General features: G+C 45.0%; 1 protein-coding gene across 1 annotated transcript in view; it reads left to right on the top strand.

Moving 5' to 3' along the window:
* Positions 1–12925, top strand: part of TENM4 (teneurin transmembrane protein 4) — a 686631-nt gene that overhangs the window by 138521 nt on the left and 535185 nt on the right. The window contains 1 exon segment of the mRNA XM_004589844.2: positions 4820–4875. The gene's annotated coding sequence lies outside the window, so the exon portion shown is untranslated.

Below are 12925 nucleotides of genomic sequence, written 5' to 3'. Positions count from 1 at the left end.
ATACAGGTATTGATCTTTAGTAGGAAAAACCATCAAGTCAATAATGGCAATGGTGCAAATTTAGTTTAAAATGCCAGACACAAGAGCAGCAGTGAATTAGGTATAATTACCACAGAACTTGACTTGACATTAAGTCCACTTGGGTGACATTCATTGAATGTGGGCAAAACATGAAGTAGAGAGATCTGGAGTACCAGCAAAAAGCACAAGGCAGGGCTTTGCCTTGAGTTGCCTCTGTGCTGTTTCTGTAGGTTTGAACTCTATGCATGGGAAGAGACGTGACACTCCCTCATGATTTGTTTTATCCAGAGCCTGGACACAGTTAAGCTGAGAGGCATGGAGGATGAGTTTGGATTAGTCAAGCAAAGAGGATCACAAACCACCTTCAAAGAAGAGGGAACAGCTTTGAGTTGGGAAGAAGGGTTACTCAATTGAGAATCAGATTGGAAGCCAGTGTGGCTCACAGGTAAAGTTGGAGAGGGAAGTGAAAGGGTCTGCAACTCCCTAGCAGTGGAGTCCCAGCTTCTAGAAGCAGCCTCACAAGGCTCCAGGACACATAAAGGACTTTGGATTTTATCTTCAGTAGAACAGGAAATAGTCAAAAGCTTTTCTGCAGGGGGAGATTTATTTTCTACAGATCCCTCGGGCTTCTGATGTTCAGGGCATCGGAGGAGAGAATGTGGGGGGGAGGGCGGGGACCAGTTAGGAATCTGTGATGATAAAGTCCAGGTGAGAGATGATATGGAGCTGGAGAGGGAGAGGAATGAACAGACTAAAGCTGCACACAGGAGGCAGCATGGAAAGGACTTGGTGATTGATTGGCCATGTTGGGCTGTGCAGAGATACATTAGGATAGAAACCCAGGTTTCCTGTGGTAGCAAATAGTAGATGGTAGCGTCCAGCTAAAGAAATGAGGGAAAAGACAAATGAGAAATCCTTATATATCAATGAGGAGACTAATGCCCTCCCTAGAAATGGGTAAAGGAGAGTGAACATGCAATTTCCAGAAGTGTAATGGCCAGGAAGCACATGCAAAGCAATGTAACTGTCACTCAAGAGATGCAGATGAAATAACCAGACACCATTTACCTATCACACTGACAAAGACCGAAAGGCACGCTAATGCTGAGGGCTGTTGCCAGTGAGAGGAATTGCTTGTGCCCATGTGGTACAGGCCAAAATGAAGAGAGAGATCTGGTGGAGGGTCAATTACAAAGCATTTGTAAATGTTAACCAGTGTAGTCTATGTACATCATGAAACTATAACGCGAGTAATGTAGACAAATATATTAGAGGATTTACATAGTGGAAAGTTTAAGAGAATCTGTATGTCCACCAGGAGGGGAGTAATTATTTACTCTTATAGCCATTGAAGAGTATGCAATTACTATTTTTGCTTAGTTCACAAAACATTGAAATCCATGTGTATAGGATGATGTTGTTTTCTATGGTTTCTAAATGTGCTTTATCTGAATGTGTGCTAATATCCATACCAAAAAAAAAAAAGCTTGGAGAGAAACATCTGAACTCTTGTTAGTGACAGGTTTGATTGGTTTATTGTACAGAGGTACTTCAACAAGTTTGTGGAAAAATAAAATTAAAAGGTAAGTCTATTTTGGTGTGAAACAGTTTTGAAGTCCAAATGCTGTATACATTTTGTATGACCTAGTTGAAGACCCTCTTATATGTATGAATTTACATTTTTTGTACCAAATAAACTTACCTTTTCATTTCATTTCCCACAAGTCCTTTGAATTACCCTCATATTTTGTGTATTTGAATAAACAGAAAAATTGGAACTTTATAAACGACAGAACAGGGGCTGGCATTGTGGCACATCAGGTTAAACCTCCACTTCGGACACCTACATTGCATTTGAGCATGTTTGGTTCGTGTCCTAGATACTCAGCTCTTGTAATCCTGTTGCCTAAAAGGCAACAGCATATGGCCCAAGTTGTTGAGTACCTTCCACCCACATGGGAGACTCCAGGCCTGTCCTACCTTGGTTGTTGTGGGCATTTGAGGATTGAGCCAATGGATGGAAGATTTCTCTTTCTCTCTCTTCCTCTCTTCCTCCCCTCATTCACTCTCCATTTCTCTGTAATTCTATCTTTTAACTAAATCAAGCTTTTAATTTTTGTTATTTTTTTAAAGTCAAAGTAAGGATGATAGGGAGTGGGAGGGAAGAAGGGAAGGAGACAGAGAGAAAAAGATAGATTTTTATTCTGTGTTCACTCCCCAAATGGCTAAATGGCTTCATCAACACTGGGCCAGGCTGAAGTCAGGAGCCTAAAATTCCAGCCAGGTTTCCCACATGGATGCAGGGGCCCAACCACTTGGGCCATCTTTCTCTGCTTTCCCAAGTGTATTAGCAGGGAGTTGGATTGGAAGTAGATTGAAAATAGAGCAGACAGGACTCAACCCCACACCCGTATGGAATGCTAGTGTGACAAGCTGCAGCTTAATTGGCTGTGCCACAACACCAATACCCTTCCCAAATAAATCTTTAAAAATTAAAATTACCAGTGGAAAGTAATATATCATTTCAACATAATAGAGACTGTCATAAAAGGCAAGGGGAGGGAGCGACCTGGGTTGCAGGGGGAAGGCTTTATGCAGAAGGTGTCAGTGGGTTGGACATGAATAATCAGGGTCCTTGATGTTAGTTTTCCTTTCTCTGCATAGCTCTGCTGCCTGTTTGCTGTGCAGTACTGGAGGGCCTTCAGGAAGCATGCCTGTGCCAATTCTCCAGGCCTTTTCAGCCTGCTTGCTCTCTGGTAAAAAAAAAAAAAAAAAATTCATGCCAATTCATTTTAAACCACATGACAGGAAATGGAAGCTTAGATCTCTAGGAAGATACTGCACAATGGCTTCGATCACCCTTTATAACAGTTACTTTGCCTCTTGCTCACCTTGCCTGGGACTTGGGCAGGATTTGTCCTCACTGGCCATGGGCAGTAGCTCTCCTGGGGATGGTGGCTTTATCCACTGTGCCTGCTTGACTGCTGTCTCAGTTCTTCACATGAAGAATCTTCCAGTTCACCCATTTCTAAACACGATTTTAGGATTTATGCAACTTCCTACCCAGCTGCCCTTTTGGGGAACTTACGTATGTCTGGATGGGATCTAGACACTATGGAATAGCTGGTGACCCATTGAGCAGAATGGTATGACCCTACCTTAATGTGGAATTGCAGATTTGGAGTCTGGAATTGGAGGAGCAGGGCACCAGGTTGGAGGTAGACCAGTGGGGGCCCAAGTACCTGTGTCTTTGGTTACCCGCTGTGTGACCTCCAACAACTTCCTTGATACCCACTCAACATCAAGTATTAGTGATGCTGCTGCTGTAGCTTAACAAGCAGTCCAACTTAAGCGTAGCTGGGGACCTTGCACCAGGCTTCCCAAAGGATAAAGCCACATTCCTGGGAGGTGGATGCTATACAGAGAGGCATGTTAAATTTTAGCAGTGATTTATTTTAATGAGTATTAGAAGCACATGCAGGAGCAACACCTGGCGCCTGTGACTTCCTGAGTATTGCTACGCAGAATGGCTATGATTACAAATTCAGGTTGTTGGCACTCTGTTTGCCATTATGGAATCCATCTTAGTGGCAGGAATGGAGAGAAATAAGGAGCTGTGGAAACCAAGGGGAGTCCTTTAAAATAAAGTAAAAACCCTGAGCAGATGGGGAAGAACCAGTGACAGTGGAGGCTACACACAGATGTACAGAGGTCATGAACATGAGTCCAAGGCCATGACATTGGGCTTCAGACAGGTGCTGAGCCTCACTGAGCTGCAGTCTTCCCAGCTGAGAAAAACATCTCCCATGGTGATCTGGACCATCCTGAGATAATGTCCACAGATACTGTTGGATCAACAGCTGCCACATAGTAGGGACTTCAATAGATGAGTTTCCTTGCTTTGTCTTTATAACTTAAAAGATTTGTGAATGACTGAGCCAGTAGAAGGGAAAACGTGTGCATGGACCTCTAAATGATTTGTTTCTCATCTCCTGAGCTCGGGTGGAGATGGCACCTGCCGGACACTAAGTCATGGGCCTCAGTGTGTGTCTGGAAACTGACAAAATGGGTGAGAAGGAAAGCAACTCAGTATCCAGGAAAACAGTTACCCAACACTGAGGGCAGGAAAGTGGGAGTCAGGCTTAGCTGGCTCTGTCTAGGGTGGGGCGTGAGTGTAGTCTTGCTAAAAATGCTAAACCCATCGCATGAAGAAACAAAACTGGGACATTTGTCCAAAGTGCTGACAGTGAATGTGCTGAGCACTTTTCCTTGCTCCACTTCTCCTCGTGTTCTCAATGGCCTTTTGTATATTGACAATCATGAAAAGTAAGAGTATGTGCAAAAATGCTCAGAAGACCCAACTCTGTATTACGACTGTGAGACTGATGGCACACTGCTTGAAACCTAATTGCTAATTGCCATGTGTCATTTTTTTCTTATTGTCTGACTTTCTTAAATATAGCAGAACCCCACAAAATTCATGAAACATGAAATTAAAAGTTAATTTCGGTGTGAAACTATGAAAGTCATGCATTTTTTAGTGTTATGCATTTTCCATGTACCTTATAGAAATCTCTTATATGCTTGGATCTCAAAATATTTTGTACCAAAATCAACATACCTTTGGGTTTTCTTTTCTGTGAACCCCAATCATTCCCTTGCTGCTGTTGACTGTGAGAATTGTCCCTAGTTATAGGGCTCATGAAGAGTCAGAAACAGTTTTATATATAAAACCAGTGATACTCTTTACTGCAGTGGCCTCCAAGGATGAATTAAGACTGTATTCTTGTTTTTGCAGATGGCAAAGCTGAGAATCAGAGCGGGCTAGTGATTTCCAGGACACGTGGTCAGTAGGTAAGTAAGTGATGCTGTGGACAGTTGAGCCTGAATTAAGAGACACGCCAGTCTCCACAACTCAACCTTTGCTGGATGGACTCCTGGTTCCCATCTTGTGATTTTTCTGTTTTGTGTAGTTCCAAGTCAGGATGTGAGATTTACTGGCCTGAAGCATTTGGGTGTCAGTAGCAGTTGAGGTTTCTTTTTGTACCAACTGTCACATTAGAATGTTTGTTGGGAGAACTCGTGAAGACATCCTAGGAATTGCCTGGCAGCTGTGGGCCTTACCTGCAGGTAGCGGAGCTAGTTAAAAACTGGTTCATACCCTGTCCCTTTAACAGACCCAATTGTTTTTTGTGTTTGGAACTAAGAGTGCAGGACCAGGGCTTAGGGCCTGAGGTCAAGTCCCGCAGGACTTGCTGTGTGACCTGAGTTGCTCATTTTTGCTTGTTTCCTGAAGAATATGTGATGCTGGCCTGTGTGTCATGCATTGAGGCAATGAGAGAAAACATACATAGGCTTTGCTGTCAGGTGTGTTTCAACCTCTAGTTCCCCCTTATGGTTTCAGCCTGAAAACTGCTGACATGTGCTTTGGAGTTTGCTGTCTGTAGGGCACTTTGTGATTGCCCACAACTATAAGATGGAAAGGAGTTAAGAAGGAAACTGTGGCTTGCCCATGGAAGATCTGAGCTGGCCTTGAAAGCCAGATTTAAGTACATTGAATTGGTGCATTGTTGGGGAGCTGGGCACCATAGGGGAACCTTCTCTGGGGAATGGCTGCTTCTCTCTTTGCCTCTCTGATGGGTGCAGAGAACATTGCCTGCTCTTTTTGGGAGTCAGGGCAGGGGCCCTGAAATCTGATGGCCAGAGGGACACCTACCCCAAACTCAGGGCTGCCTCCTCCCAGTGGCTAGGAGGTAGCAAATCAGAATCCATCCTTCTGGTGGAGTGAACTGTTAAAGGCAGCCTCTTTGCCCCAAAGCTTAGGAACCAAATAAAGCAAAAGCAAAAGCCATGGCTTTAGTTTTTGTGAAGTGACTTGGCCTCAGGCAAGGCACTGAGAAGGGCAGGGATTAGAAATGATGCTCTTTGTTTATATGGTGACAATTCCTTGAAAAGTCTGGAATTTCAAAGAGTGCATAAGTAGCCTAGGGGCAGACATGTCTGCCATGCCTGAGAGGTGTCAGGTGTGTGGGGCAATTGCAGGGAAGGTCTGAGGAGTGTGGGGTTGGTGTGGAGTGTGTGTATGTTACACTAGTGTGTGATTGAACCCAAAGAGATTTTTATCAAAAAGACACACAGGTGTAATTTTTCAACAGGACCCAGCAGCAGGCTTTTAAGCAGCTTCATTAAACTTGGTACAAAAGGGGGCCAATCATTCTTTCATCCTTGCTCTGATCACTCACCCTCCCTCGCTCCCTTCTCCAGGGTCAGATAAAAATGCTTGCTTTTTGGATTGATCTCTTCCAAGTGTTTCAGGCCTCTTCCTGCCCTCCATAGCCCTTCTCCCACCGCCTTCTCCCCACCCCCCACCTCCCCGTGCTTGTCTGAAAGCTGCTTGGACTTAGCTGGAGTGTGTGTGTATGTAGCGAAAGGAGCTGACAGTTGATAGCTGTGGCGCCCCTGGAGAGAGTGCCCCAGGACTTGACGTGTCCCCGGAGGCAGGAAACTTTAGGGGCTTTGTTGAGGACTTGCTCTTAGGGAGAAGTTAGGGCAGGGAGAGTGTCCCTTTCTGGCACAGTCCCTCTCCTCTGCAGATAGGATTCCCCACCCCCCACCCTGCCCTTCTGTCTGACTTGGAAGGAGGTGAGGCCCCATTGAAAGGCAAGTTTTGCTGCAGATTACCAGGGCCTGCCAGGTCTCCTGAGGAGAGCCGGTTCCCAGAGTGATTATCTTTCCTAACTCGGCAGCCAGGTGCTCTGTAACAGGAAGCCAAGCAGGCTTAGCAACAGACATATCAGTCCACAGTACAAGAATGTTCTCTCGTGTCAACAGGTCTGGGGCTGTGCGGTTTCGTTTCTCTGTGTGCACCAGCTCTGTTCTCGGGCTGCCGAGCTGGGATTTGCTCGGCTCCTTCTCAGAGGCTGTGCGATCCCAGGGGTGCACAGTTCTGTCTGCATCATTCATGTCCACCTCCACAGTGGCCTGTGTGCGCCCAGTGTTTTTGTCTGCAAAGGAGCTGTTGGATCCAGGCAATGATCGTCCACTGGGGCATTTGTGCCTTGCAGAATAGCACAGGCCTGCATTTGAGCCCTGGTTTGGCCTCTGGCTAAATTGCATTCAAGGAGTATCCTGCTCAAAGTCAATGGTGAGTGGGAGCTAAAACCAGCCCTCACTGCACCTGCCAAGCCCTGTGTACCTGAGGGGCTGCATCTGCCCAGAGGAAGGGGCATCTGTCTCCAATCCACACCAAGGTAATAAGGGGGCTAACAGTGACCCTGTCCCTTTCAGCCTCGGTTTCATCATCCTTTAGGTAATAGGTTGTAGAGGGATGGGGAGAATCCTTAAGATATCCCCAACAGTAGGAGCCTGTTCAATGATGGCTGTGATGACTAGTTGTCATTGTAGCAATAGTAGCAATGATTTCAGTCATGAGAATGTCTTGCTTTTCTAGTATTCTCTATTTGTCAAGATTCTGCCATTATTTGGTTCTATCAGTAATCCTGCATTAAAGGTAGGGCTAGGGGTGGAGGGAGTGGGAATTGTGGTGTAGCAAGTAAAACCTCTGTGATGTCAGCGTGGGTACCAGCTTGTGTTCCAGCTGCCCCATTTCTGATCCTGCTCTTTGCTAATGGCCAGGAAAATCAGCACAAGATGGAACAAGCATCTGGGCCTCCATCACCCATGTGGGCTATCTGCATGAAGCTCCTGGCTTTGACCTGACCCATTGCTGGGCATTGTGACCATCTAGGGAGTAAACCAGTAGATGGAAAAGCTCCCTGTCTGTGACTCCAACTTTCAAATAAATAAATCTTAAAAGGAAGACAGGGCTAGGACTACTGTCATGATAGGACAGATTAGGAAATCTGGAAAAAAGGGGTGATGGAATGTAGTTCCTGTCAGTCTCTAATGAGCTGACTGAGAGCAAGGGGCAGCCATGTTGGCTCGGCAAAGAGTTGGGGGGATGAAAGATTGGCAGAGGTGGCAGCAGGGAGGTGGGGGTGAGGGCAGGGTGGGGAGGTATCCTGAGGAATCCCAGAACATTGTTGCCTACTCCAAAGCATGAGCCTCTTTCTGCCCACACCTCCTCCCTCATTGCTGTCAGCTCCTCCATCCTAGAGAGCCTGCCCTATTTGGAACATTCTGCCTGGTTCTTACCAGCAACTCCATTGGAGAGGCCAACTCTGGTCTTTTGTGGCAAAAGTCATTGGTTGAGAGCTAATTTTAAGCCAGATGTGCCATTGGCAGTCAATCCTGCCACATACTTCAAGTTGCCTTGTTTTCTACATTTTCAGCTTCTCCCTAGGAGGGCTGTCCAAGTATGAGGGTTAATAGCAATTCAACATCAGCCTGCCTTAGTCACTGCTTGATTCAGCCCATCTGAACAGACTTTTTAAGCACCTACGGTATGCAAAGCACTCTAATATTATTTATAATTTTGTAATATCAGGGAGATTAATTAATCAACATGTCTCAACTTACATAATTATCTAGTGACAAAGCTAAAATTTGAACCCAGATTTTTGGACTTAGATAAAACATGGAGCACAGACTGACTAATAAAAAAAGCAACATTGACACTTACTACTAATCATGAAGGGAAGTTATTTGGCACAGATTTAGGCTTCTGGTTTGGGTGCTCACATTCCCATATTGGAATGTCTGGGTTCAAGTCCCGGCCCTGCTTCCAAATGATGGCTCAGTGCTCGGGTTTTTGCTACCCACATGAGAAACCTATACTGGGTTCCACACTCCAAACTTCGGCCTGGTCCATTCCAAGCTGCTGTAGGCATTTGGAGAGTGAACTAGTGGATAGAAGATCTCTGTTTACTTCTGTTTCTAAAATTAAAATTAAATAAATACTTCAAAATATAACCCATTTTTAAAATAAGATTTATTTCTTTTTATTGGAAAGAGATATACAAAGAGAAGGAGATACAGGAAGATCTTCCATCCACTGGTTCACACTTTAAGTGGCTGGCAATTGCTGGATTTGAACCTATCCAAAGCCAGGAGCCAGGAGCTTCTTCTGGGTCTCCCATGTGGTTGTGGAGCCCTAAGGGTTTGGGGCATCCTCCATTGCTTCCCCAGGTTACAGGCAGGGAGCTGCATAGGAAGTGGAGCAAACAGGACATGAACTGGTGTCCATATTGGATCCTGGTGCAACATTTAGGAGGCAGTGTGGCAAGTGCTTTATGAATTGTTTTCTTAAAAAATGGGCATCTTTACCGCGGCATGGTACCCTAGTGGCTAAAGTCCTCACCCTGCATGCATGAGCGAACATGTATAGTTCCTCTTTTAAAAACCTGTATTAATTTTTTGTTTGAAAGGCAGATTTTACAGAGAGACAAAGGAAGAGAGAAGGAGACACAAAGAAAGAGAAAGTCTTCCATCCACTGGTTCACTCCCCAAATGACTACAATGGCCAGAGTTGAGCTGACCTGAAGCTAGGAGCCAGGTGCCTTTTCAGGGTCTGCCATGTGGATGCAAGGGCCCAAAGATGTTGGCCATCCTCTGCTGCTTTCCTAGGCCATAAACAGAGAGCTGGATTGGGAGTGGAGCATCTGCAACATGAACTGGCACCCAGATGGGATGCTGGCACCACAGTGCATAGGATTAGCCTGCAGTGCCAGCTCCAGCGTTTTTCCATTTGTACAGGTGAAAGTACAACAGAATAAGCAAGCTTCTAAGCAGTCAGGTTTCCAACAATGGGATGGTCTAAGAAAGAACAAGGTGAACATTTGTCACAGTTGTTATGGAGATAGTGACTCTGGGTCTTTAGATTTCATGTGTTTCCACAATGTTCTTTAGTACTTGATCCAGGACATAAATACTACCAAGACCCCAGGATCCAGCCACAGTACAAGAGGGTGGGGTGATGAGGACACACCTTGAGCTAAGTTTAATGTTTCAGGGTTCTTTAAAGATTAACTACTAGACTCTGGGAGAGAAACAGAAGCCACCTGAGCAGTTTCTGCCACTGCTTGGAATCTACATGATCAAGAGTCCAGAAATCCATATTCTAGTCTTAGTTCTGTGATAGGTCTACTGTGAGATTTGAGAAACTATGTAATGTGTTTTGACCTTTTGTTCAAAAGAAATGGTAATGACTTGAAAGCACTGCTGTACCCATGAAATCCTGGCAGTGAATCAGTCGGAAATGTCATGTCAGTGAGGGTCCCCACTATACATTGTTATTCCTTTTGGTGGTCACCTTTGTCTACAGCGATTCCCCAGTGTGGGCTGTTGATGCATGCTTTCTCTTCTAGGATTATAGATGGGGAGTGAAGGGGAGAGTGAGAGGAACAAAGATTACCCTTGGCTTATATATTACAGAGTCTCCAAGTGGGCTCTCATTGACTAACACTTAGCCTGGTTGAGGAATGAATCAACACAAATGCTTAACTATCAGCAAAGCAAAGAGAGTCAAAGTTGCAGGAATGTCAACTGTGTGCTGTGTTGGGTTGTGTCTTTCCTGGATTAGGCTCTAGGACATGGATCGAAAAGAGACTGCTGCGTTATATCCTTAGAATCAAAAACTGTGACAGAGTAAAGGAAACAAGATAGGTTGAAGGGAGAAGAGGAGCGGCAATGCAGTGACAAAAGTAAAAGCACCACTGATCGTATTAGGAACTCTGGAGCTGGGATGGCCTTTCAGGTAGCCACGCCAAGTCCTGGAGAGTTGGCCTGGCTCCCGACTTCAGTGATATTCCTGAAGAGGACTTCACTGCAAGCTGTCAGCAGCCATAGTCACAGTCCCTGCTTGCTCCGGCCAGCAGAGTCAGTAATGTGGACACGGAGAGGGTCCGGGGATGAAGCACCGACAGGAGACCAGTGATGGTAGAAGTCTCTGCGAAGTCTCTCTTTATTGTTTCTTCACCTCTCCTTATATACTCTTCCCCCACACATCCTCATTTAGCAGGATATTGGATAGATGAGTCCAATTAGTCTAGGTGTTTTTAGCCATGAGTCCAATTCCTGTTCCTGCCCAGGCTAAGGAACACTATTTAACTCCTTAGCCCACAACAGCTGCTGCTGCAGGAAGTCTGCTCAGTGCCAAAGGGGGAGTATGAATGGCACAGCACAGTGTCCCCATGGTGTGCAGGCTGCCATTGTCCCCATGCATCCTATTGCTGATAACATGAGTTGAAATAGATCCCTTTACCACTGCTTTCTGATGGGGTCTCAGAAGCTTCCAAACACTATGCTTTAGATAAACATTTATCAATCATCTGGCAACTACTCTGAGCAGAAATCCAAGAAGGAACCCACTTGCTGCTTTTGCCCTCCAGCTCTGTAGAAGACATTTATTGATGGTGTAAGCAATTCTCAGTGTTAGAATTGCTCTTTCAGGATCAAACAGTTGGAAAAACTTAGGAAATTTTTCTAATGTGTCTACTGGAAAATGTGATTTTGTAACATTTTCCCTTATTATGCTGTCTGACCAAGGTCTGTTAGATTGCCAACTAGTTTTGTTTTCCTTTTGCCTACTAAATGCAGTTTCCTCATGACATATTTCTTCTCCCTCCTTTTTTTCCTGACCACACCATGCCATCCATCCCACCCATTCTTATTTCTACAATCAGCTCACCTGAGATATTCTTCCTTCAGCACTGCTTCCCATCATCCCTCACCAGCCGTTCCTGTCTATCTGATTAGCCCTTTGAGATCTCATAACAGTTAGATGAGAGTGCTTCAGAATTTCATGGCAAACAGAATCACACAATAAAATCACGGGACCAGTGTTGCGGTGCAAGCGTTGAGCTGCTGCCTGCAGTGCCAGCAATCCACATTGGATCACTGATTTGAGCTCTGGTTGCTCCGCTTCAAATGTAGCTACCAGCAATAGAAGATGGCTCAAGTACTTGGGCCCTGTCAACACATGAATAAGTTGAATGGAGATCCAGGCTCCTGACTTGGAGCTTGGGCCCCTGGCCTTGGTGGCTATTTGGGAAGTGGGCCTGTGAATAGAAGATTCTCTCTCTCTCTCTCTCTGCTGCAAATAACTAAATCAATCTCTCTTAAAAAAAACCTATTTATTTATTTATTTTTAAGGATTTATTTTATTTTATTTTTTAAAAGTTAATTTTATTTTTATTACAAAGTCAGATATACAGAGGAGGAGAGAGAGGAAGTGGAGCTGCCGGGAGTAGAACCGGTGCTCATATGGGATCCTGGCAAGTTCAAGGCGAGGACCTTAGCCACTAGGCCACGCCACCAGGCCCAATTTTTATTTTATTTTTGTTGGAAAGTAATATATACAGGGAGAAGGAGAGACAGACAGGAAGATCTTTAGTCCCCAAGTAGCTGCAATAGCCAGAGCTGAGCTGATCTGAAGCCAGGAGTCTCTTCCAGGTCTGCCACATGGATGCAGGGTCCCAAGGCTTTGGGCTATCCTCAGCTGCTTTCCCAGGCCACAAGTAGGGAGCTGGATGAGAAGCAGAGCTGCTAGGATTAGAATTGGTGCCAAAATGGGATCTTTGCTCATGCAAGGCAAGGACTTTAGCCACTAGGCTACTGCACCAGGCCCAATCTCTTTATTTTAAAATAATTTGTATGATAAATTCATTTTAGTGCAAAAAACATTTGAACTCCTTATAGATAAGGGACCTTTAAAAGGGGGAAAATCCATGTGTTAATTTTGTAGTATTTTAAACCCAAACACACGCCTTTTAATTCCGATTTTCCATTGATTTCACTGATTTGTTGAAGTCCCTGCTTCCATTATATCTATTTGAGCCAGTGGAGGTGAAGATAAGACACCTGCTAAGAGGCTGAGCTGGGATTTCCCTTGGGCTTTAGGGATCCTGAAGCCTGTGTTTTTTGCTCTGGGATGTCGCCGTATTTGTCGCCGTATTTGTTGGGATTACCATGTTCTCCTTGTTGAGACTGAAAATCCTCCTGACTT

The sequence above is a fragment of the Ochotona princeps genome, chromosome 4 (assembly GCF_030435755.1).
Source record: "Ochotona princeps isolate mOchPri1 chromosome 4, mOchPri1.hap1, whole genome shotgun sequence".
NCBI lineage: Eukaryota > Metazoa > Chordata > Mammalia > Lagomorpha > Ochotonidae > Ochotona > Ochotona princeps.
This window is presented reverse-complemented; position numbering and strand designations above follow the sequence as displayed.